Source organism: Xyrauchen texanus, chromosome 25, assembly GCF_025860055.1.
Source record: "Xyrauchen texanus isolate HMW12.3.18 chromosome 25, RBS_HiC_50CHRs, whole genome shotgun sequence".
NCBI classification, from domain to species: domain Eukaryota; kingdom Metazoa; phylum Chordata; class Actinopteri; order Cypriniformes; family Catostomidae; genus Xyrauchen; species Xyrauchen texanus.
The window spans coordinates 39,097,096-39,124,603 of NC_068300.1; the positions used below are offsets into that span (position 1 = coordinate 39,097,096).

Genomic DNA, 27,508 nt, shown 5'->3' on the forward strand with positions numbered 1-27,508 from the left:
GTGTAAAAACAAAAATCACACACAAAAGAATTGTAAATGTACATCCCTGAAAGAAACATTAAAGACAAAAAGTGAAGAAAAAAAATATTTTTTATCATTTATGTGCTAAAAAATATAATTTGTGCCTGTAACATTTTCGAGAAATGAGGAAGCTGGAGACAGCGAATCCAACTCAAAGTTAAATTTATTTACACTCAAACAACGTGCTTTTCAGTGCAACAGTTCTGTAACACACACACAGCTCTGAAGTCGGCTCTCTCTCCCTCACTCAGAGGTCTGGCCCCTTTTATTTCCCCCGTCTCTCACTGTGAACAAAGAAACAGCAATTACAGCAATTCATCTCAGTTGAAAAACCTTGCCGCTTCCTCTCTCCCCAGACGAACACTCGACCATGCCCTCACCCACATACCCTTACCGCCCGACTCAGGCCAGGGGAACTGTCCGGCCTGCCCACTCATTCTGGAGAGGAAGTCCGTAACAGCCATCTGCACCCCCGGCCTTCGGACCACCTCGAATTTAAATGGCGGGAGTGCCAGTTACCCACAGGTGATCTGGGCTTTGGCATCCTTCATGCGGTGGAGCCATTGGAGCGGGGCATGGTCCCAACAGAGGACGAATGCTTGTCCCAACAAATAGTAGCGGAGAGTGAGGACCGCCCACTTGATTGCCAAGCACTCCTTCTCTGTGGTGCTGTACTTCGTCTCTCTCATAGAGAGCTTCCGACTAATGTACAGCACCGGGCACTCCTCCCCCTCCACCACTTTTGGTCTTGGGTCTTGGGCAGGTCGCAATCACTGCGGTTCTATCAATTTGGGGCTGCACCTGACCATAATCCAAGTAGAACCCCAGATCCCATACCTCCACCCACCCAATTGTGCATTTCTTCCGGTTTGGTGTGAGCCCCGCTCATCGCAGCAACCTCAGAATTGGCCCCCAGATGCTGCATGTGCCACTGCCAAATAATGACAAATAATGATATCATCCAACTAGGCAGCGGAATACACAGCTTGCAGTCTGAGGAACCTGTCCATAACGTACCGAATGTAAGGGTCACAAATTGGTGTAAAATAAACAGTGTGGAGAAGGCTGTTTTTCCATGGGACATCGGCATTAAGGGGATCTGCCAATATCCTTGTTAAATCCTGTGTTGAATAAAAGCAAGACAAGCCACATTTTAAGATTTTTTTAAGATTGACGGTCTCAATCGCGGAGGCATCTGAGAATTGCTACACCACCACGAGGTCTTGGGCATTCCAAATTGGGAAGAAAAAGGGGAGAAATTTTTTTTGAAAAAATCAAATTTCGACACAGCATTAACATTTCTATAATCCACACAGAACAGGCCAGAGCTGTTGCTCTTCGGTACCAATACCACCGGGCCGGGCCAGTCACTGTGGAATTCTTCTATTACACCCATATCGAGCATGGCCTTTTATTTTTTCCAGCACTACCTGTTTCTTGTGCTCGGGTAAGTGGTACAGATGACTACGTACCACTAGCCCTGGGGTTGTCTTGATGTGGGGTTTTATGGGATTAGTGCGGCCATGTAGAGGTGAGAACACATCAGAGAAATTCCTTTGCCACCTGGCAACCTCCATACATTATGATGGCGAGAAATGGTCTCCACAAGGTGAAGCGATTGGCTTTTAGATTCACCTTCGATCCAAGCTCCTCACTCTCCGGAACTACCGTCGCCAAGGATACAGGTACCGCCTTTCTCCATGGTTTTAGTAGGTTAAGATGGTAAATCTTATGTGCTCCACCCCTATCCGTAGGTTCTACCTAATAATTTACTTTCCCAACTCGCCGTGTGACCTCAAAGGGCCCTTGCCACTTTGAGCAGTAATACAAGTAATTTATCTCCCTGTGAAAGCTATCATAGCCGAGCTCCCCTGTTATACAGCCAGGACTAACGTTCTTGTGCCTATAGCAAATTTTCCTGTGATAGTCACCCCAATGTGTGGAGATTTGCTCTCAGGTCAAGAACGTATTGAATATAACATTTAACATATAACAATTTAATTGAGGAAAACCTTGTGGAGGATTGCAGGACCTCTCACACTGCAAATAACAGCCACATATCCCAATTACGAGGGTCTTTGTGCATGAACTTATGAATCATATTCTTTAAAGGAGACCTATTATGGCACTTTTTACAAGATGTAATATAAGTCTCAGGTGTCTGTGAAGTTGCAGCTCAAAATAACCCACGGATAAGTTATTATGCTATGTTGTAAATGCCTCTTTTTGTGTGGAATCAAAAACAAGCTGTTTTCAGGTGTGTCTCTTTAAATGCAAATGAGCTGCACCCTATAGCTGTATTTGCCATGGAATCAGCTAAAAAGCACATTCGGAAAGGTGATTTACAAACATTCACAAATTATTAAGTGCAATACATCTTCAGGATATAAAGATGGAACACGAACAGTTGGTACTGATCCATTCTTGAGAATTTTTCTTTTCTTTTGAAAATCCCACTTTATATTGACACACATTCACAAAGCAGTCCAGTGTAGAATTATTTGCACAAACATTCAAAAATGTTTTTATGTTTTGGGGCACATTTCCTTCAAAAGCAAAACTTGTCCACTGCATCTTCAGTGGCTCTGATGCCAGGAGTACACAACAGAACACTTATGACGCTTACGAAGCTGAGACATTATTCTTCTCGCTGTATCTGCTCCAGTGCAGAACAAAATGTCAGACTGTGTGTAGATCACTCAGGGAAGGATATATGATAATAGGGTGGAGTAGAGCCCAAAGCCATTTGTTTTGAGAATAATGGCTGGCTGATGAAGTTATTGGCTGGCTAGCCGGCTCAGCCAAAACCTAAATGGCTGCTGCAGCCGCCAAACTTTTCATAGCTGCAAATGGCTGAAGCTGCCACTTCATGTCTACAGATGTCTATGTTATACTGATTTACTAGATCTCAATATTTCCAAGCAATGCATGGCTTACACTATATTTCTACAAAATGCAATACAATGTAATAAAGAAAACACCAGATTTTACTTTCACAACGTATGTACATATTTATTTTATAAACATTTTCAAATAGCCTACAATGTGTTGTGTTTAGGCTAAATGTATGTAGGCTAAGTTGTATACAATAACTTGGCATTATCATGGATGAAGCTTATCATATTAAACCTTGAAGGAGCAAGTGATGATTGTTTGCCATTGAGCAGTATTATTATTGAATTTATGAGAAATCTACAGATGCAAACAGACGAAGTGTAGTAAAATAAAGACCTAAATGTGTATTTCGGACTTTTTTCACCACAAGTCTGAAAGAAGACATGTTATTGAAGACAAATATCCAAAAATCTCAAAATTGACCAGTAAAAAACAAAACGATGTTTTTGCCTGCCGTGTCTCGCCCTTAATATAAACACACAATGTTATCAGTATTATTTTGGACAAAGTTTTGCACATTTCACTTCAATGTACACTGAAGCATGCGTCGTGAATTAGCAATGTGGAAACGGTGGTTTGTTACTGCAGTAATATCACGTTCAGTGCTATAAATCTCTCCGTTCCAGAACATTTGGTTCATAACATCAATCTTTGATTCAGGTGTTTGTGCAACCGTGCCCTGAAGATTTAAACAAAAGTCTGGGTAGGCCTAAGTTAAAAAAAAAAAGTAAGTAGGAATTAGGAAAGTATGTGAGAAGTGAGATCAAAATTACCTTGCTTGCTTCTTTCCGCCATTTCACCTCAGTGCGAGAAAAAAATGCATCGCTTCTTCTGTACGGAAAACGAGCAATTTTAATTGGTCGTCAAGTCACTGTGAGTCTGTGTATCGTAGCAACGGGCACAAGACTGCGCTGTTATGAATCCAGTGGGAAAATAGATCTCGTGTATTGTTTATATATATCGTGTGTGTATGTCTCTATGTGATAGAATTATTATTTGATGCAAATAATTCTAGCCGGCTCAGCCAAACTTTATCAGATGGCGGCTCAATTTGGCTTACGAAATTATTGGCTGGCGGCGGCTGAAATTCTAAATGGCGCAAATGGCGGCGCCTGGCGGCGGCTTCGGGGTCTAGGGTGGACTCCGTCACCAGTAATGGGCGAGGCCTGCTCTAACGTGACATCACGTTAAACAGAAATAAAAACCATTCATTTTGACACACTGTTTTTGATTAAGAAATATAAGTAAGAGGAGTGGGTGGACTTTTAACATTGTAGGGTGGTTGAGTGCACACACTGCAGACTCACATTTATGTACAAACAACATGTAATTCTGCATAAAAGTTCCCATTTAAGGTCTTTTTAAATCGTTCGACCAAGCCATCCATTTGTGGATGGTACACGCTTGTTTTTATAAACAATCATTTGTACATCTCACGTAGTGTACGTGACATAAAAGCCGTGCCCCGATCAATGAGGGTTTCTTTCTGAATCCCCACTCGGAAGATAATTTTGAAGAGTGCCTCCACAACACTATGTGCTGAAATATTTCGCAACGGCACTGCTTCCGGATATTGTGCTGCGTAATCCACCAGGAAAAACATAAAGCAATGCCTGCATGTTGTCCGTTCGACGAGGTACATGCCAATTCGTTTGAAAGGAACCTCGATCAATGGAAGGGGGCACAATGGCGCTTTTGGAGCGGTCGGTGTATTCACCAGCTGACATTCACGGTATGCTGCACACCACCGGCAAACATCCCCATGAATGCCCGACCAATATAAACAGGCCATGAGATGGCTTAGTGTTTTCCCCTGTCCCAAGTGACCTGCCATCGGATTATGATCAGCCGCCTGGAATAACATTTCCAGACGGCTCTTTGGTATCAACAGCTGGGTTGTATTATCATTTGTCAGAGTGTCCTGCTTCACTCTATACAACCGATCTAATTGAAAAATATGGATATGTGATTGCGATGCATATAGCAGTAAATTTCACAGTAAATTTAACATATTCATTGTCCACATCAATCAAAAGAAAAGGTAGTATTTTCAAAAGTATTAACATTTGCCCACAAGACTGTTTCAATCTGTTGTCGTTAGCAGCCAAAGTGCTGACACTAACAGGAGACGGCTTATCCTGTATATCGAGAGGTGAGCAAGGAAAATGTTGAATGGCTGAATTAAACTCATCTAATTCTATCTGTCCTGACAGAATAAGGCGTTTTAATACAAGCTTAACTTCCATTGGTGCGACGCCTTCAAAAATGACATGCATTATGCCTTATTGTGATGGTGATGGCATGTGATGCCTTATTCAAACGCATGGTTCAGGGTTTCATCTAGCGACTGCTCTAGCGGGATATTCCTGGTAGGGAATTCTCCTAAGGGTGAGGGAGGATGAGACTTCCCCTTCTCCTGCATCAGCCTGACATGGAGTAGCAGCAGATGTCCCTGGCCACGCCTCCCCAGCCAGCACTTCACGCATTCCACACCAGTTTACTTTCTCACAGGACCCATCCACACACAACCTCTTCAATAATGATTGAAAAGCCGGCCAAATAGTTCCCAAAATTAGTGGATGGTGAGGTGAGGACTAACCACCCCCTCAATTTTATGTTTTTGTCCCCAGAATATTACCGTGATGATCACTACAGGCTAATCATGTATATCCCCGTGCACACAACTCACCTTCACCTAGTTATTTGCCTCCAATGCCCTGTTTTGAACCAAGTATTTTTGAATGGAGGTTTTGATTGCAACCTGAATCCACCATGGCTTGGTATGTTATACTCAAGGGTATTTGGTACGTCTCTGCTCACTCGGCGTCAGTCTGTGGGTTGTCAGGGATCCGGATCAAGGCCCCCAACTCCATTACCAGGCACTGCTCTCGAACATGACCCGGCTCCCCGCAACTCCAGTAGACCGGCCCAAGCCTTCCGCTCACACTCGTAACAGTCGGTCCAAGCCTTCCGCTCACACTCGTGACAGTAGACTTCTTCACCTGGGATGAAGAGAGGGGGAGATATGGGGTTTGTGGAAGCAGAGAACCAGGGAGCCAGTCTTGGGGGAATGTTCCCACGTTTCTGGGGAAATGGAACATGACGGAAGGAAGGAAGTGGGGAGAGAGAACAGCACTTCGACGCATGGGGAGTGCCTGTCCCCAGATATGCTGCCAGATGGTCTTCCACCAGCGATACCGGCCGGCACTGGAGCCACTCGGCCACCCCCTTCAACAACTGGGAGATGAACTGCTCCTGCACCACCAGGTTGATGACATCCTCGGCATCGCTGTCCTCCTTTGCCAGCACTCACCGCCGGCAGGTGTCACGGAGCTGTTCGGCAAAGTCAAACGGGCGGGCGGCCTCGCTCAAGCGATAAGGAGTGAAATTTCTGGCGACGTTCTTCTGGGCTGCAGCTGGCCCGCTGCAAGATGTACTTCTTCAGCACCGATTTGTCCAGGAGGTTGGCGACCAGAAGATGTTGTGCCGCAATCTGGGCTTCCCTAGTCAGCAGCGGCAGAATATGGAAGGACCACTGTTCCGGCGGCCATTTCAGAGCATTGGCTGTCTGCTCAAAGACCTCAAGGTAAGCCTCTGGATCATCTTGAGGCCCCACATTGGTGAGCAACACGTGGGGGTGTGCTGCTGCCGGGGACGGGGAGGCCGCCCCCTCTTGGGGTACTAAGCTCCGCAGCACCCGCTGGTCCTCCTCCTGGGCCCAAAAGAGCACCTTGAAGTGCTATTGCTGCTCTTTCTGAAGCTCCGTGAGGGTATGGTGTTGGCCCTGGTGGATGCTGGAAAGGGACCGGAAGACTTACTCCAGTGGCGATTACTCCATGACAGCGTATCCTTCTTCCTCTAATCTCGGGTTTCGGCACCAGTGTAACAGGTTCGAGGAATGAGGTAGTGGGAGATGGCAAATCCAACTCAAACGTAAATTTATTTACACTCAAACAAAAAAACGTTTCAGCTGAACATTTCTGTAACACTCACACAGCTGTGAAGCTCGGCTGTCACTCCCTCACTCTGAGGTCTGGCCCTTTTTATTTCCCCCATCTCTCACTGTGAACAAAGAAACAGCAATTACCAGCAATTCATCTCAGGTGAAAACCCATACCACTTCCTCTCTCCGCAGATGAATGCTCGACCACGCTCTCGCCTCCACAGTGTCCTTGACTAAATTTGAAAAAACTTTTTTTGAAACATATTTCAGCTAAACACACAGCTCTACCAAGTTTATTCACTCATTCGCTTAAATGTGAAGTGTGTAATTTCTGCACCTTAAGCATCACTAAACGTGGAACTGCAAAAATAATTATGTTTTTAAACAGGTTTCCAAAACATTCTCCCTATTTACCATAGGTAATAAAAACAGGTAGTCCATTCACAAACTCATGGCATTGGCTATGCAAAAGTTGGGTTGGTCGGGATGCTCAAACAAACAGAGCAATGTTTTGAAAGTGCCACAGAGCTATAGTGTTTACACCAAAACTTGTAATTATTAATCAATCCATCAGTGGCTTTTTTATATAGATTATTTTTCTCTTCATATAGTTTTCTTTGCTGGAATTGAAGAAAGTATTTTAACATTAAATAATAAATTTTTCTCTAATAAAATATACAATTTATAAAGATATAATGCGACCACAAAACAAATATGCTCAAATTAAAGGCGTGATATGAAATATTTTCAGTCTTTCTTCAGTACAGACACAGTGTTCAACAAGGCTCAGTATTAGGCCCTCTTCTGTTTTTAATTTGGCAATCTGGGTTAAACAAACGAAAAAAGTTTTTGACTGAATTGTGCTGAGGAAAATGTGCTTGGGCTGGTGAACAATTGTGGATGGTTTGGGCAGGTGTTAAACAATAAAACATTAAAGGAGTAGTTCACCCAGAAATTATAATTCTCTCATGATTTACTCACCTTTAAGCCATTACAGATGTGTATGTCTTTCCTTCTTCAGCAGAACCAAAATTAAGATTTTTATAAGCACATTTCAGCTCTGTACAATGAACTCCATACAATGAAAGTGAATGGGTGCCATGACACTACTTATATATTTTATCAATTAATGTATTCTGAAGCAAATCAATAGGTTGGTGTAAAAAACAAATCAATAATTAAAACGTAAAAACTTTTAAAAAAGCTTCCTTCTACCAATCGACCCATCAAGAGGCTGTCACGTGATGGCGCGTTCACGTGAGAAGTCGGAATCGTGCGCTTTGTATACAACAGAGGAACGAACTTCACGTGAGAGTTAGGTCATGTCAAGTTAACATTATTTTAGTGTGAGAAAATTGCTTACATGTAAAACAGAGATTTTATCACACTAAAATCATGTTAACATGTATAATGTTTAAATCTTGTGGCTATACTTGTGAAATTATGTGTATTTCCATGTTTATGGACGCCACCCCCCAAAGTGGCAGGTACTCTGGGAGAGGTGATAACTGTTTACTGGAAAAGGTCATGAGGCATCAGTGTATTACTCCCTGCTAATTCAGAGACTGGGGGACGGAGCTTCAACTTCTATCAAGAGATTATAGGAGAAAGATTTAAATTTAAAGGTCTTAAAGGTCCCCTGACATGCTTCTTTTTGTAGGCTTTGATATAGGCCTTAGTGGTCCCTAGTACTGTATCTGAAATCTCTTTTACCAAATTCAGCCTTGGTACAGAATTATAGCCACTACAAGCCAACCCATAATGAGCTTTCCTTCAGACGTGCCGTTTCGGTGTCTGTAGTTTTAAATGCTAATGAGGAGGAGAAAGGCGGGGCAAGGTGTAGTGTGGGTGTGGTCTTGACCAGCTTACGGCAACGGTACCATGCATGTTTACATTGGATATATTGCAATGGCACTTAGACACGCAGTCGTTCAAGCGTTTCAGTTTGAATCAGAATCAGAATGAGCTTCATTAGCCAAGTGTGTGCAGATAGCATGGGGAAAAAAACGGTTTTTTTGTGCCTAACGTTAGATGTTCTAGTATGCAGAGATCTGAAACGTCTGTAATTTTGTAAACATATCACCAACAGGAGAACGGATATCCAAATAACAAAGAAGTGAACAACACTTGCGTTACAGTGTGTGTATTCACACATATACCTGATGCTATCTACCTTTACATTAGCGACAGTAACTCGGCTGTTAGCTGCATAGCTAATGTTACAGCCACATTCTACGTGTAACAAGCTAGGTAACCATAAATAGTAAAGCAACACAATTATATATAATTAGTTGACTTACTTGTCCGAGGTTTGTAGGTGAGCCAAAGAGAGTTGGTACTGATCCAGACTTCAGTTTCAGACGTTCAGTATGCCCAGCTCTGAACTGACCCATGTTGTGAAAACAGTCGTCTGTGAAATGTTTGGCGCAGACATACAAAAATTTGGTGTGTTGTGTCGGTGCATTCCCAGAGTAAATGAAATTTATCCATTGATCCTTCTGGGGATTGGATGAAGGAAGTAAAAAAAGACTTCTGTGATCATTTGTGCATTCAATTCTTGAGCAACTTTTGTGCTTCGATCGGTCACACGCCATGATATCTCTCGAGGATAAACTAAAATCGCTGCTCAGTACTTCCTAGCTCGAATTCTCTGGGCGGGCAAAGCAGAGAAGGGGGAGGTAACCTTTCCCCCGTATGACGTCATACAGGGGAGATTCAAGATCAGCCCATCTGAGATCTCATTTTCTCACAGGCAGAGAAAGATAGCCAAAACTCGGTTTACACCGACTGAAATTTCTAGACACGAGGGGACCAAATACAGGCTAGGGGAACTAATATTAATATTAAAAAACCTCAGAAAGTGAAAATTTCATGTCAGGGGACCTTTAAAGACACACCCACATACTTACAATGCCAATCAGAAGATGGAGACACAACCCATGTCTTTTGGAGGTGTGTTAAGATCCAAGATTTTTGGTTGAAGGTTCAGAGTTGTATTTGTGATGTTTTGGGCACTGAAATTTTACTTTGCCCCAGACTTTGTATTTTGGGCGATGGGGCAGTCATAAATTTGGGGGATAAACATAAAAACATTGGGTTCTGACCATGGATCGGATGGAGCGCAATAATTTCCGGAGTGGTGTGCAGAGATGGCTTTCGAGAAGGGTTTGGGGACTTGTTTGTCAGAAAATGGGGTAATTATTTAGCAGTTTTGGGGAAACTCTCAGGGAAGGGATGGGATGGGGAGATAGAGGTCTAGTTTAATTATGTATGTTTATTTTATATTTTAATTTTGTGTGTGTGTGTGTGTATTATTTTATTTGACCACAGGGGTGTTCGTTGGGGGTCAGGGTGGGGTTGGTGATTGGAGAGGGATATTAGTGTGGGTTAAATGTTGATTCAGTGTGTATGTGTTGTGTTTTTCTCTGTTGTGTGTTTTTTTTTTATCAATAAAAACATTTTATTACAAAACAAAAGTTAAAAATGTGACGCTAATGTTTTGTCATCTGGATCTATTCATTTATAATTAATAATTCTTTCAACAATTCTGTTTAAAAGTAAATAAATATTAAGGTGTGTACATTCACGTGCATTATAGATGTAAGGAAAATATGTTCATTTTATTTGTACATGATGGTTACACCATTTTACATTTTAAGAGTCATTATAATGGCCTGAAGCAGATGGGGGAGGTGTGTGACGAGGAGGAGGGCGCGGCTGGTCCGTGATGAAATACGGCCGGCGCTGAATCAGCTGATTAGCGGCACAGCGATATATGCCATTATGGCAGTAAGGCAGAGTGTGAGTGGCAAATGGGACTTCACAACTAAGTTCAACCGAATACCATTACCTGGAAATATTGTTAATTTAAAACTCTGGTGATCACTTATGTCAAGTAATGAAACACTTATGCCAAATTGTTTTTATTTAAGTGAAAACTTTTTGTCTAGAGGTTCAAAGATGCTGAATGATGTTTCAGGATGCTGAAACCACCGCTACCAGGATATTTAAAGTATTTAGCACTCAAAGTAGTCAGATTGCTAACTGACATCCATTTGGGAGCTTTGACTATTTTACATATTAGCCAATTCACCTAATTTTAACAGACTGTACAATTTTTCAGTTTTTTTATTAAGTGTAGTTTCGCAATTATGTTAAAGAAATAATTTTGAATGTGTTGACCAATGACCTGTTCGACGTTAGAGGCAGTGCAGATTATAACCATTAAATGACATATTTATTGATGAAGTATTACTTACAATAGCATAACGTCATTCATAACAACACCATACTTTCAGTATTTGGCTTCTTGATATCCCAGAGCAGCGTATGATCAGTGTATGATGATTGTGTAAATAAAAGAGGGAGTAAATGTAAAGGTTTGTGGAATCTTTTTATTGTTTTGTTGCTTAATTGTGTCATTTTGGTTGTAAAGGCTATAGTGGTACAGTATTATGGTTCAAATGTTGAAATTTGTTTGATTTTTACGTACACTATTTGAACATTATTTAATATGTTTGGGCATCAACATCAAACTAATCTGTCAGCATTGTTGTGGATCTTCATTTTGAGAGAAAAAAATGTCTTCTCAAGATGCAAACAAAGATGATTCACTAACCCAAAAACTAAACAAAGTTCTCATCTGCCATGTCGATATCCCAGGCAAACTTCTCTCGCTGTGTTTTCTTACAGATCTTCTCAATGGGAACTCCCCATTTTTTGCACCTGTGGAGAGAAGATAGCGGTAAACAAGACATCAAGGCAGAGATCCTTCACAAAAACACACACAGTACATGTAAAGGTCAAAGGGATATTCTTCCACTCTTTTCCAAAACAAAGGACCCTACCATTCAGACACCGCTGAGAACAGGCTAGCGGGGAGTTTTTTTTCCAAAAATAAGCAGAGGTGGGCTGATGACAGCAGAGGCAGAAGTGTGCTTAACAGTCACAGACCCTTCTTTGGCCTAAACTGCTATCCCCACCTACGGACATTACAATTACCACAGCCCATTGTTCCCGCCTGCACGTTTTCCCCCTCATTACCTTAAAACTATTTCCATGCTTCCAAGTAACTTGCACCTTAGTTGCAATATTTAAATGAATGTTCTGGGTTCAATGCAAGTTAAGTTCAATCGACAACATTTGTGGCATAATGTTCATTACCACAAAACATTATTTTAACACATTGAGTTAATAATATTTTTTTTCATCTGGATCTATTCATTTATAATTAATTTATTCATTCAACAATTCAGTTTAAAAGTACATAAATATTAAGGTGTGTACATTCATGTTTGCAGTCCTTTATAAATTGTTTTCTATTATAATACACATTAAAACACATTCAAGATTTATTTATCAATAAATCTTGAAGCTTAATGAACCCATAAAACGTATCGGTTACCTAACGTAACCTCGGTTCTCTCTAGATGAGGGAACGAGTATTGCGTAAGCTAGCTTACGCTACGGGAAAGATTCATCTTTTCTGAGATATTGAAGCCAAAAAATTATCCTTAATTTTTGTATCCATTGTCAACGCAGTGCGGCAGCTGCAGACCTTGAGCGGGCTAGCTAGCGAGCTCATAGGTTGCTCTGCGGCAACTGCTGCAGCCTATAGACGAGCTTGGGCGAACTCGCATCCAATGAGAGGCGTCCGCGCGCTCACTGCAACAAAGCCCGCCAAAATGGGCGTGACTAGAGTGCATATAAGCGTAGTTCGTAGGCTGGAACCCTGGTTTTCATTGACTGAAGCGAAAAGTCGCTCGTGGCGCGAAGCACGGCCGGCTACGCAATACTCGTTCCCTCATCTAGAGAGAACCGAGGTTACGTTAGGTAACCGATACGTTCTCTTACGAGAGGTTCTCTCGTATTGCGTAAGCTAGCTTACGCTACGGGAACCCATTGTCAACGCCGTCGCGCCAAGCATCCACTGTATGAGCCCCAGGGAATTAAGGGGGGACCGGGGAGCCCTTATGAGTGGGGAAATAATATTTGGCCGGCAAGAATGCGGGTCATTGATTGTGTAATACATAAGCACATAGTGGGAAGGAACGACAGAGCGGCGGTGCCGGTCTGTGTGGAATGTGTCCCATCAGTGCAGCTCACCAGGGGAGCTGTAGCGTATTAAACCGCTAGTAGTTTTGCCTGCAGAGCGGGCACTTCCATATTGTAAAATCTGACAAAGGTGGAGGGGAAGTCCATCCCGCTGTCACACATATGTCGTGAATGGAAATCCCGCTGGACCATGCCCACGAGGATGCCATGCCTCTAGTGGAGTGAGCCCTAATGCCCAACGGGCATGGCAGGTCTTTTGACGCGTATGCAGCAGCAATAGCGTCCACTATCCATCTAGATAGTGTCTGTTTCGAGGCGCGAGACCTTTGGTGCGCCCTCGAACGAAACGAAAAGCTGCTCAGAGCGTCTGAAAGCGGCGGAGCGCGCAGTATACAATCTCAGTGCTCTGACCGGGCAAAGGAGATTGGCGTCGCGTTCGCTATCGGGTGCTGGCAGCGCCGATAGGGAAATGACCTGTGCTCTGAAAGGAGTACCGATCACCTTGGGAACATAGCCGTGTCTAGGCTTTGACAGACAGCGCGTGAAGGTCTCCCACACGTTTGACTGATGACAGGGCAGTCAGAAAAACGGTTTTGAGTGAAAGGTATTTCAAATCCACGGATTGAAGTGGTTCAAAAGGGGGGGCTTTCATAGTTTCGAGAACTATAGAAAGATCCCAGATAGGAACCGATGGGGGGCGCGGGGGGGTTCATCCTTCTAGCTCCCCTGAGGAAGCGGATGACCAGCTCGTTTTTACCCCATGACTGGCCATGCAGGGGTTCAGCTGAACGCCGCAGCGGCCGCCACATACACTTTGAGCGTGGATGGGGATCTGCCCTTATCCAGCAGCTCTTGTAGAAATACTGAGCAGCGACGACACCCCACATGTCCGCGGGTCCAGGTCTCGGTCGGTGCACCATTTTGAGAACACAGACCATTTTGACGCATAGAGTCTTCTCGTAGAAGGGGCTCTAGCGTGTATGATGGTGTTTATTACTCCTTCTGGCAGAGCGACGGGTAGTCGTTGATCACCACGCATGCAGCCCAGCTCTGGGTGGGGATGCCAGATTGTGCCGCGAGCTTGAGAGAGGAAATCTGCTCTCACTGGGATGGGCCACGGCGCTGTCAATGACGGGAACCATGTCTGATTCTCCCAATGTGGGGCTATGAGGAGCACCGAGTGACGCGTTTCCCTGATCCTCTGCATTACCTGTGGCAATAGCGAGACGGGAGGGAAGGCGTAAGCGGGCTTCTGGGCTAGTCCTGGGCCAGCGGCGTCCTCGCTCCGAGAAAAATATTGGGCAGTGAGAGTTCTCTTTGGACGCTAAAGAGGTCTATCTCCGCTCTGCCGAATAGGTGCCATAACGTCTGGACTGTTTGAGCGTGCAGGGACCATTCCCTGGGGAATATTGTCTCTGGACAGTCTGTCCGGGCCGTCGTTCAGGTGGCCTGGCACGTGCGTCGCCCTCAGCGAGCGCAGGTGGCACTGGGACCAACTCAGTATGCGTTTCGTCAGATGGAAGAGGTTCCTGGATCTGACACCGCCCTGACGGTTTAGGTAGGATACCACAGATCTGTTGTCCGAACGGACCAGGACGTGGTGGCCCTGAATGACCGGCAGAAAGCGCACGAGCGCGTACTCAACCGCTATCATTTCCAGACAATTTATGTGAAGGAGCTTTTCCTGAACTGACCATAGGCCGAAAACCGGAGAGCCCTCGCAGACCGCACCCCAACCCCTGTTGGACGCGTCTGTCGAGATGACTTTTCGGCGAGATACAGCTCCCATTGTCACTCCCCGCTGATACCATTCGGCCACTGTCCAGGGCTGCAGAGCTGAAATACAGGTCTGAGTCACCTTGATGGGCTGGCGGCCTGTGGCCCAAGCCCGGCGAGACGCACGGGTGTTTAGCCAATGCTGAAGCGGGGGCATGTGCAGTAAACCCAGCTGAAGTACTGCTGCGGCTGAGGCCATGTAGCCTAGCACTCTCTGAAATTTCTTCAGAGGTGTGAGGCTGTTCATCTGAAATGACGCTGCTAGTCGCTGCACACGGCTGCGGCTGTGTAGATAAGCGAGCCGTCATTGCCACTGAGTCTAGTTCTATTCCAAGGAAGGAAATTGCCTGACTGGGCTGTAGTGAGCTCTTGGTCCAATTGAATGCAAGGCCCAAACTGTTCAGATGACTGAGGAGAACTGTCCTGTGAGACAGAAGCTCCGTATGTGATTGTGCCAAAATCAGCCAATCGTCCAAATAGTTCAGAATTCGCAAACCCTGACTCCGCAGGGGTGCGGCGCCAGCGTCCATGCACTTCGTGAAAGTACGGGTGCTAAGGACAGGCCGAACGGAAGGTCGGTGTATTGATAAACCTGGCCGTCGGCGAATCTCAAGAATGGCCTGTGAAGGGGATTTATCTGAATCTGAAAGTATGCATTTTTCAGATCGAGAGAAATAAACCAGTCCCCTGGCGCACATGCGCGAGGACTTTGCTGGTTGTAAGCATTTTGAGCGGTCTTTTTGCAAGCGCTTTGTTCAAAACCCTGAGATCTAATATTGGTCTGAGGCCGCCGTCTTTCTTGGGGAAAAGAAAATAACGGCTGTAAAACCCGACTCAGCTCAGGGAGGCGGCACTCTCTCTATGGCCCTTTTGCACAGAAGGTTTGCTATTTCTGAACGAAGCATGCACGCTGCTTCCGTGTTCAAAGTAGTTTCGAGCAGCTCTGAAGCAAGGAGGACGGCGATCGAACTATAGCAAATAGCCCTGTTTTATTGTGCTTAACACCCATTCGGATATCCCTGGAATATCTTCCCACGCTTTGAAGCGTAATGTTAGAGGGTGAATGGCCAAATCGCTCTGATTGCCGCTACAGCAGCTGAACAGAATGTGTGAGCGCTTACTGTGCTTATGCTGGACTGCTCGCAGACAGCATGGACAGGCTGTTCTGTGAGTGACTTCCGATTGAGGTGAATGGGGAAAGAGTCACGTCTGTTAAGTGATGCGCAAGCATAGCCACGAGCACGGGACTTACATACAGAGAAGTGTTTGCTGGCCGTGTGACAGAGCGGGCAGAGAATGGGCGCGCGCACGTATTCGTGAGCGCATTTATTGACTCTAACACTCGAGTGGTTCGTAACCGCTTTTGAGTGTGCTCTGATGGGGACACGGAACGTGTAATGCTTGTGTGTAGGGGTGAACACTGAATTGTGGGCACATTTTCTACACATAAGGCTTTATTTTGGGTCGCCGTGGAAACGGCGTTTGAGTGCAGGCAAGCGGGTAATATCACCGGCTTGTTGGCTGCTGAATCCACCACTGCAGTAGCCTGAGAGAAGGGGACTGACAGGGGGCGTACGGGACTTACATACAGCTGGCCGTGTAACAGAGTGGGCAGAGGAGGGGCACATTTTCTACACATAAGGCATGTTTACTCTTTACAAGATTTCTTTGGGTCGCCGTGAAAACGGCGTTTGAGTGCAGGCAAACGGGTAGTATCACCGGCTTGTTGGCTGCTGAATCCACCACTGCAGTAGCCTGAGAAAAGGGGACTGACAGGGGGCGAAGCTTTGACGGTGGTCCGGCCGTGGCGGGACTGAGCCGTCGTTTTCTCAACAACGCTAGGAGGACTTCGGTTGCTCAGGTTTCAGTACAATCTTAGGCCAAGGCCCGCAGGGGGGTGGCGGTCTGCGGCAGCTGTCTGAGCGCGATCGAGGGCCCTCTCGACGCTGAGAAGTCTGGCTTGTTGAGCTGGGCGCTGTGAAGAGGCTCGTGCAGGAGGCTGGTCACGTGGGCGGCCTGCAGAGGAGCTAGCGCGACGAGGCAGAAAGAGATTCATGGCTTGGGCTCGAGACGGTCAACAATGCCACTCACCGCGGAACCGAAGAGACCGGACAGAGAGAGCGGCGTGAGTGCGTTCAGCTTCTCCCAAGTCGGCTAGTCAGATCTGAAACAGCCTCTGTCTGTAAGACGGCCATGGAATGCAGAGCAGATGCGGCTTGGCCGGCGGCGGTATAGGCGCGGCCAACACAGGCTGAAGTAGTTCTGCAGGCATTAGGCGGGAGCACCAGCTTAGACCGCCATCTCGCGGAGGGCGGGCAAAGGTCGCGGCGTGGAGTCTGTTGGGAGCCTGCTCAGGGGCGGTGACCACTCGAGCCCGAGGCGGTCGGCGGCCTGTGTGAGGAGGCGTTAGTTCCCCGCCGACTCGGCGCGGGTCCTGCTGGATTCCTGGGCGAGGAGGAGGCGTGTGAGTCTGACCACTCCTGGCTGTCCGAAGCCATGATGGAACAGCCCTTATCCTCCGCTTCTTAGTCCGAGATGGCAGCAGAGCAGCCGCTGGCGGCAACTGCTGGCGTCCGGTGGGCGGGAGGGTGAAGGCGATGCTCGAGGGAGGGGCTCCAGCGAGGCAATCGCTTCTACCACTGGTTCCGGCAGCCTTTGAGAGCGGCGCTTTTACTGTCGCGGCTGAATGGAAGGCGCGGCGGCTCGGTCCTGAGCGCCGAGTCGAGCCCGCAGGGTCGACATCGAAGCTCCTCGCAGAGATCGCATCCGCCTTCAGCGGCGAGCTCTGCATGCCCCAGTCCCAGGCAGAGAGCGCAGATGGCGTGGCGGTCTCCGGTGCTGAGAGGGCGCGGCATGCGGCGCAAGTGGAGCGAGGCATCTTTAAAAGACGCTCGTACTCTTTTGTGAAGTTCATAAGAACTAGCTTGCTTTACGCCGGATGGCGTAGCTTCGCAGGACGGCTGAAGGTGGCGAAGACGGCCGGCTTCTTCAGCGCTGTCCACGCTTGCTTGATGCCCCTCGAGCGGCTACGCGGCTTCCAGTTCAGAGATGCGAAGAGCTTCGCTGAAGAGATGAAAATCAGGTTTCCAGCCTCACGAACTACGCTTATATGCACTCTAGTCACGCCCATTTTGGCGGGCTTTGTTGCAGTGAGCGCGGACGCCTCTCATTGGATGCTGAGTTCAGCCCAAGCTCGTCTATAGGCTGCAGCAGTTGCCGCAGAGCAACCTATGAGCTCGCTAGCTAGCCCGCTCAAGGTCTGCAGCTGCCGCACTGCGTTGACAATGGATACAAAAATTAAGGATAATTTTTTGGCTTCAATATCTCAGAAAAGATGAATCTTTCCCGTAGCGTAAGCTAGCTTACGCAATACGAGAGAACCTCTCGTAAGAGAAACAGAAATGCTAAAACTGAAGGTATAATAAGAAATATTAAATAGGATGTCCTGCCCTTTTTGCCTAATGAATTTCCATGACCTTTCCAAGTGTTTTTGATTACTGGATACAGATTTTCAAAATCATTTAAATTCTAATGAATCAATTACACTAATTTGTGAACGTTTCAACTAACACATTGAAAAGAACTGACTGAAAAGAATGATTCACTCACTAATTGGACAATACTATGAAATGTGAGCGAGTGTTACTCTAGACAAGAGCAATATTTAGCTAATGTAACATTTTAGAGCAGAGAACAACCATGACTTCTGATGACTTCCATAACTTTTCCAAGCGCGGAAAACACCATTTTAAAATCCTCTGACATTTACAAGTTTTCCATGACTGTGAGAACCCTAATCAAAGTTGTTCAAAAACATACAAAAACATACAAAACCAAGAAGACTACATGACTAAGAACTTTTTTTAAAGATGTTTTTCTTCCCTTTTCATCACCTCCATTATTGTTTGTCATTCACCCTTACAAGAATGACAAACAGTTTTCCACAAATTAAAGTAGTTCATCCGGCTCAAACTCGTCTAACTTGTATGTTGTGTGGAACCAGCCTTATTATGTTGGCCAATCAAATTGTACCTGTATTGGCGGGGACTCCACCCTGATGTATATCAGGAGCCAGGGGGAATTGGGACAGTTGACTAAAATGTGTAGCTCATACAGTATGTTCAATAAACGCTTAGTTGTTAAATAACGTTTTTGTTCCCTCTCGTGACGTATGTCTTTCTTTTGCAGAACACAAAGATATTTTAAGGGTTTTCTGATGTGTTTTTGTCTAAACAAAGCAAGTCAATGGGTTTCAAAACTAAAGTTCCAAGGGCATAAAGGCAGCATAAAAGTAAGACTCCAGTGGTTTAATCCATGTCTTCTGAAGCAATACAATCGCTTTTGGGTGAGAAGAGCCAAAAAACGAATTTTTCAATCAGCAGTCTCCTACTGCAGTCATGATTTGAAGGAGGATTAGACTTTCTTGCGCTTGACGCATGCACAGATAATGTGTACAGCACTCAACGTTCTCACCAAAAACTGATCGGATTGCTTTAAGAACACATGGATTAAATCACTTGAGTCATGTAAATTACCTCTATGCTGCCTTTGTCCTTTTTGTAGTTCAGATAGCCTCTCCCCTACTTTTTTCTTCATCTCTTCATCTTGTTTATCAGAGTACGCATTACTCCGATATTAGATTTGACACTTCCAATAAATAGACCATTATACACATTTTTACCTTACCAGTATATTGCATCAGTTTCCCATTTAAAAATTAAAATAAAATAAACATGGGAAAAATTCATCCTCGCTCCCTGCTAAAAAGATCAGCATACAATTCCATGCTGGCACAGCCTGCCATTTTGCTGATCGGCTCTGGTCTAGTGCTGCGCTCCATTCAACTCGGAAAATCTGATTTTCCAACTTCCTACTAGGAAATGGGCAATGGAACGCCCCTTGAATTCCAACTTGGAAAGTCATTTCGAAATGTTAAATTCAGATTTCACTGAGCTGAATGTGTGTGACGTCACACAAACATGTCGGCACCCAGGAAGATGTACAAAATAATGATAAACACTAACTTGTGCTAAATAATATCGATAAATGAGTCAAAGTTTCTACATTACATGATATTAAAGCTTGTTTAACAAACGTAATAAGAGTAGCAGCTGTTCAAAACATGGTAAATAATACTGTCTTTTGATAATCGTACACTTGTAGCACAAATGCTAGCGTTGCAGATTGTTTATGAATTGGGATGTTTGGAGACTCCTCTGGTGACTGTCAAACACCTGCTATGCTAACGGGAGCGTTGCAGTTCTCTTACGAGAGGTTCTCTCGTATTTTCTGAGATATTGAAGCCAAAAAATTATCCTTAATTTTTGTATCCATTGTCAACGCAGTGCGGCAGCTGCAGACCTTGAGCGGGCTAGCTAGCGAGCTCATAGGTTGCTCTGTGGCAACTGCTGCAGCCTATAGACGAGCTTGGGCGAACTCGCATCGAATGAGAGGCGTCCGCGCGCTCACTGCATCAAAGCCCGCCAAAATGGGCGTGACTAGAGTGCATATAAGCGTAGTTCGTAGGCTGGAACCCTGATTTTCATCTCTTCAGCGAAGCTCTCCGCATCGCTGACCTGGAAGCCGCGTCGCCGTTCGAGGGGCATCTAGCAAGCGTGGACAGCGCTAGAAGAAGCCGGCCGTCTCAGCCACCTTCAGCCATCCTGCGAAGCTACGCCATCCGACGACGTATCCTTTTATTCAGCAAGCTAGTTCTCACGAACTATTCACAAAAGAGTACGAGCGTCTTTTTCAAGATGCCTCGCTCCACTTGCGCCTCATGTCGCGCCTTCTCAGCACAGGAGACCGCCACATCATCTGCGCTCTCTGCCTGGGACTGGGGCATGCAGAGCTCGCCCTCACTGAGGGCGGATGCGATTTCTGCGAGGAGCTACCGATGTCGACCCTGCGGGCTCGACTCGAGCGCCAAAGCAGAAACCGCCAGCGCCTTACCCTCAGCCAGCGCAGGAAGAAGCGCCGCTCACAAAGGCTGCCGGAAACTGTGGTTGAAGCGACTGCCTCGCTTTCACCCTCCCGCCCCCGGACGCGCGCAGTTGCCGCCGGCGGCCGCACTGCTGCCATCTCGGATGACGAGGCGGAGGATAAGGGCCGCTGTTCCATCATGGCTTCGGACAGCGAGGAGTGGACAGGCTCCCAAGCCTCCTCCTCGGCCCAGGAATCCAGCAGGACCAGCGCCGAGTCGAGGGGAGTTAACACGCCTCCTCACACAGGCCGTCGACCGCCTCGGGCTCGAGTGGTCACCGCCCCCTGAGCAGGCACCCAACAGACTCGACGGCTACTTTCTTCAAAGCCATCGCCGCTCTACACCCGCGGCCCGGGCCGCTCCCTTCCTGCCGGAATTACATACGGAGCTTGCAAAGTCGTGGAACGCTCCTTTTCTCCACCTCTCTCGCGTCGGTGGACGGCGCCACTGAGAGAGGCTACTCCTCCATCCCCCCGGTCGAGGACACCTTTGTCCGCCCTCCGCGAGATGGCGTTCCAAGCCTGTGCTCCCGTCTAAGGCCTGCAGAGCGACTTCCGCCTATGTTGGCCGCGCCTATTCCGCCGCCGGCCAAGCCGCATCTGCTCTGCACTCAATGGCCGTTTTACAGATCCTACAAGCAGACCTTCTTCGGGAGTGGGATGAGAAAGGCAGGCACCCAGAGGCTGTTACTGATCTACTGGCCGACAGACCTCGCCCTTCGGCTACCAAAGCTGCAGCCCAAGCTCTAGGGAAGTGCATGGCCTCGCTGACTGTGACCGAGAGACACTTATGGCTAACACTAGCCGACATGGGAGAAGCAGAGCGCTCCACGTTCCTCAACGCACCGCTCTCTCCGACCGGTCTCTTCGGCTCCGCGGAGAGTGGCATTGTTGACCGCTTCTCAGATGTCCAGAAAGCCACCCAAGCCATGAACCTCTTCCTGCCGCGTCGCGCTAGCTCCTCTGCAGGCCGCTCACGTGATCAGCCTCCTGCACGAGCCTCTTCACAGCGCCCAGTTCAACAAACTCAGACTTCTCAGCGTCGACAGGGCGGCCGCCCTCGTCAGCGCTCAGACAGCCGCCGCAGACCGCCGCCCCGCGGGCCTCGATTTAAGGTAACGCTGAAACCAGAGCAACCGAAGTCTTCCTAACTTTGTTGAACAAACGACGGCTCAGTCCCGCCGCGGCGGACCACCGTCAAAGCTTTGCCCCTGTCAGTCCCCTTCTCTCAGGCTACTACAGTGGTGAATTTAGCAGCCAACAAGCCGGTGACACTGCCCGCTTGCCTGCACTCAAACGCCGTTTTCACGGCGACCCAAATAAATCTTGTAAAGAGCAAACATGTCTTATGTGTAGAAAAAGTGCCCACAACCCAGTGTTCGCCCCTACACACAAGCATAACACATCCCGTGCCCCTATCAGAGCACGCTCTCATAAAGCGATTACTGAACCGCTCGAGCGTCAGAGTCAATGAAGGCGCCCACAAATGCGTGCGCGCGCCCATTCTCTGCCCGCTCTGTCACACGACCAGCCCTATGTGTAGAAAATGTGCCCACAATCCAGTGTTCACTTCTGCACACAAGCACTGCATGTCTCGTGTCCCCACCAGAGCACGCTTACATAAAGCGGTTACGAACTGCTCGAGCACTAGAGTCAATAAATGCACCCACAAATGCGTGCGCGCGCCCATTCTCTGCCCGCTCTGTTACACGGCCAGCAACCATTCCTCTGTGTGTAAGTCCCGTGCCCATGACTATGCTTGCGCATCACGTAACAGATGTGACTCTTTCCCCATTCATTCCAATCGGGAAGTCACTCACAAAACAGCCTGTTCATGCTGTCTGCGAGCAATCATGCATGAACACACTAAACGCAGCTCACACATTTTGTTCAGCTCTGTGTGCGGCAATCAGAGCGAATTGGCCATTCACCCTCTAGCGTTACGCTTCAAAGCGTGGGAAGCTATTCCAGGGATATCCAAGTGGGTGTTAAGCACAATACAACAGGGCTATTTGCTACAGTTCGATCGCCGCCCCCTCGCTTCAGAGCTGGCTCGAAACCACCGTGAACACGGAAGCAGCGTGCATGCTTCGTTCAGAAATAGCAAGCCTTCTGTGCAAAAGGGCCATAGAAAAAGTGCCACCCTCTCTGAGCGAGTCGGGGCTTTACAGCCATTATTTTCTTGTTCCCAAGAAAGACGGCGGCCTCAGACCCATATTAGATCTCAGGGTTTTGAACAAGGTGCTTGCAAAAGACCGTTCAAAATGCTTACAATCAGGAAACTCCTCGCGCATGTGTGCCAGGGGACTGGTTTATTTCTCTCGATCTGAAAGATGCATACTTTCAGATTCAGATAAATCCCGTCACAGGCCATTCTTGAGATTCGCCTCGACGGCCAGGTTTATCAATACACCGTCCTTCCGTTCGGCCTGTCCTTAGCACCTCGTACTTTCACGAAGTGCATGGATGCGGCGCTCGCACCCCTCGCGGATTCAGGGTTTGCGAATTCTGAACTATTTGGACGACTGGCTGATTATGGCTCAGTCACATATGGAGCTTCTGTCTCACAGAGCAGTTCTCCTCAGCCATCTGAACAGTTTGGGTCTTGCAGTCAATTGGACCAAGAGCTCACTACAGCCCAGTCAGACCATTTCCTTCCTGGGAATAGAACTAGACTCCGTGGCAATGACGGCTCGCTTATCTACACAGCGCGCACGCCGTGTTCAGCGACTAGCCGCGTCTTTTCAGATGAACAGCCTCATGCCTCTGAAGAAATTCCAGAGAGTGCCTCAGCCGCAGCAGTACTTCAGCTGGGTTTACTGCACATGCGCCCGCTTCAGCATTGGCTAAACACCCGCGCGTCTCGCCGGGCTTGGGCCACAGGCCGCCAGCCCATCAAGGTGACTCAGACCTGCATATCAGCTCTGCAGCCCTGGACAGTGGCCGAATGGTATCAGCGGGGAGTGACAATGGGAGCTGTATCTCGCCGAAAAGTCATCTCTACAGACGCGTCCAACATGGGTTGGGGCGCGGTCTGCGAGGGCTCTCCGGTTTTCGGCCTATGGTCAGTTCAGGAAAAGCTCCTTCACATAAATTGTCTGGAAATGATAGCGGTCGAGTACGCGCTCGTGCGCTTTCTCCTGGTCATTCAGGGTCACCACGTCCTGGTCCGTTCGGACAACAGATCTGTGGTATCCTACCTAAACCGTCAGGGTGGTGTCAGATCCAGGAACCTCTTCCATCTGACAAAACGCATACTGAGTTGGTCCCAGTGCCACCTGCGCTCGCTGAGGGCGACGCGCGTGCCAGGCCACCTGAACGACGGCCCGGACAGACTGTCCAGAGACAATATTCCCCAGGGGAATGGTCCCTGCACGCTCAAACAGTCCAGACGTTATGGCACCTATTCGGCAGAGCGGAGATAGACCTCTTTGCGTCCAAAGAGAACTCTCACTGCCCAATATTTTTCTCGAAGCGAGGACGCGCTGGCCCAGGACTGGCCCAGACGCCCGCTTTACGCCTTCCCTCCCGTCTCGCTATTGCCACAGGTAATGCAGAGGATCAGGGAAACGCGTCACTCGGTGCTCCTCATAGCCCCGCGTTGGGAGAATCAGACATGGTTCCCGGAGCTTACGCAGCTGTCACTGACAGCGCCATGGCCCATCCCAGTGAGAGCAGATCTCCTCTCTCAAGCTCGCGGCACAATCTGGCATCCCCACCCAGAGCGCTGGGCGCTGCATGCGTGGGTGATCAACGACTACCCGTCGCTCTGCCAGAAGGAGTAATAAACACCATCATACACGCTAGAGCCCCTTCCACGAGAAGACTCTATGCGTCAAAATGGTCTGTGTTCTCAAAATGGTGCACCGACAGAGACCTGGACCCGCGGACATGTGGGGTGTCGTCGCTGCTCAGTATTTCTACAAGAGCTGCTGGATAAGGGCAGATCCCCATCCACGCTCAAAGTGTATGTGGCGGCCGTTGCGGCGTTCGCTGAACCCCTGCACGGCCAGTCATGGGGTAAAAACGAGCTGGTCATCCGCTTCCTCAGGGGAGCTAGAAGGATGAACCCCCGCGCCCCCATCGGTTCCTATCTGGGATCTTTATATAGTTCTCGAAACTATGAAAGCCCCCTTTCGAACCACTTCAATCCGTGGATTTGAAATACCTTTCACTCAAAACCGTTTTTCTGACTGCCCTGTCATCAGTCAAACGTGTGGGAGACCTTCACGCGCTGTCTGTCAGCGCTGCGTGTCTTGAGTTTGGACCAAGTGACTCCAAGGTCATTTTAAAGCCTAGACACGGCTATGTTCCCAAGGTGATCGGTACTCCTTTCAGAGCACAGGTCATTTCCCTATCGGCGCTGCCAGCACCGGATAGCGAACGCGACGCCAATCTCCTTTGCCCGGTCAGAGCACTGAGATTGTATACTGCGCGCTCCGCTGCTTTCAGACGCTCCAAGCAGCTTTTCGTTTCGTTCGAGGGCGCACCAAAGGTCTCGCCGCCTCGAAACAGACACTATCTAGATGGATAGTGGACGCTATTGCTGCTGCATACGCGTCAAAAGACCTGCCATGCCCGTTGGGCATTAGGGCTCACTCCACTAGAGGCATGGCATCCTCGTGGGCATGGTCCAGCGGGATTTCCATTCACGACATATGTGTGGCAGCGGGATGGACTTCCCCCTCCACCTTTGTCAGATTTTACAATATGGAAGTGCCCGCTCTGCAGGCAAAACTACTAGCGGTTTAATACGCTACAGCTCCCCTGGTGAGCTGCACTGATGGGACACATTCCACACAGACCGGCACCGCCGCTTAAGGAAATAAAACGTATCGGTTACCTAACGTATCCTCGGTTCTCTCTAGATGAGGGAACGAGTATTGCGTAGCCGGCCGTGCTCGCGCCACGAGCGACTTTTCGCTTCAGTCAATGAAAACCAGGGTTCCAGCCTACGAACTACGCTTATATGCACTCTAGTCACGCCCATTTTGGCGGGCTTTGATGCAGTGAGTGCGCGGACGCCTCTCATTGGATGCGAGTTCGCCCAAGCTCGTCTATAGGCTGCAGCAGTTGCAACAGAGCAACCTATGAGCTCGCTAGCTAGCCCGCTCAAGGTCTGCAGCTGCCGCACTGCGTTGACAATGGATACAAAAATTAAGGATAATTTTTTGGCTTCAATATCTCAGAAAAGATGAATCTTTCCCGTAGCGTGAGCTAGCTTACGCAATACTCGTTCCCTCATCTAGAGAGAACCGAGGATACGTTAGGTAACCGATACGTTTTATTTCCTTAAGCGTCATCTTCCAAGCATCTGGCACTGGAATACATTTTGTTGGAGATATCAAGTGCAATGTCCCACATCCGATTTGAATGGAACGCAGAATAAGTGATGGACCAGTAAAACTACCATTAAATCACTGCATTAAATACAGCTACATTCTTTTACATTTTTCTCATTGTGAATTGGCTTTTTAACCCTTGTGTAACCTCGGGGACATTTTTTTCTTTTTCATGTTTTTTTTTTTTTTTAGATCATTTTGGCTGTTAATACCAATGGCATACATTTAGCATAAGGTATTTTGATATTTCAACCTCAGTTCCTACAATACATCTATAATACACTGTGTACACAAAATTATTTCACTCAGGACCTTCAGGACAAAAATGTCCCCCATTTTTTTTTTTTTTTTTACTATTTTATGTATGCTGTATTGCTGGACTTTGGGAATTGGTCATTCCAAATTGGGGAGAAAAGGGGAGAAAAATTAAAAATAAAAATAAAATAACAATAGTTTCCATCCAAGGTTTTTTTTTTTTTGTTTTGCGATAAATGGTGTAGCTCATAAAAAGGTTTACCGATATAGCTGATGGAAACGAAAATTATCAACATAATATTTTTCCATTTAACTCAAACAAACTCTATGTTGATACTTCAAATGTCACGAAAAACTGTTTTGGAAACACTTTTTGTCGAGAAAATTGGCATTAATGCAAAAATATAGTGTCACATGACAGAATTTACCCAAATCGTTAGCCTATGTTAATCATGATGATAAGGTATACATCCTTGAATGCTAATTTATTGAACTTGCCCTGTTTTGGATCAGTCTTAACGACACATAGTATAGATCCAATGCTGCAAACACATATGCATCATGACATTTCCAGGAGGGCCAACACAAATATCTAGTATCATGAAGAACAAATGAATGACCACTCTTTCTGGTTAATTTAATCGTGGTAGCCATCCGTTTATTTATTAAAGTTGCTTTTACACACCATTCAAAATAAAAGACGGCAGTCATGGAATTAGCCCACAATACAAATAACATTATTTCTACGCACAAATATGTTTTAAATTAAAAAATAAATACACAATACAAAAAACATAATTTCTATGTACAAAGATGTTTTAAATTAAAAATAAATTCGCAATACAAAAAAAAAGCTTCAGTGCTTTTTCAGAAAACTAACATATAGCCCAATTCTATAAAATGACTGTTTAGCTTACTTTTGAAAAATGCTAACATATCAATTCCAAGTATTAAATTACCAAATGAACATTTTTCTATACACACATTTAAATGAGCCCTACCCTGTTCTGTAGATGAAAACAGTCGTCTGAATGACATTCTCAGAATGTTCTAGACTTTTTTAAAGATTACGATCTATCAGAACTTTTTGTCCAATGCTGAGTTTACTTTCAGAAAACTAGCTTTTGAACATTTAAAAACTTTGAAATCTAATCCTCTTTACCTCGGATCGCATTTTCTGAGCTTCTTTGGAAATAGTTACAGTCCGTGAAAAAGGTCAATTGACTCATCGACGTTCATC

The 27,508-nt window shown here is 46.7% G+C and overlaps 1 long non-coding RNA gene across 1 annotated transcript; it reads right to left on the reverse strand.

The window, feature by feature from the left end:
• Positions 1-203: 203 nt before the first annotated feature.
• Positions 204-27,508, reverse strand: LOC127618729 (uncharacterized). Its single transcript, XR_007967488.1, has 4 exons — positions 27,431-27,508; positions 11,478-11,584; positions 6,910-6,978; positions 204-305 (listed from the first exon to the last, which is right to left on the reverse strand). It is a non-coding gene; the product is annotated as an uncharacterized LOC127618729 (long non-coding RNA).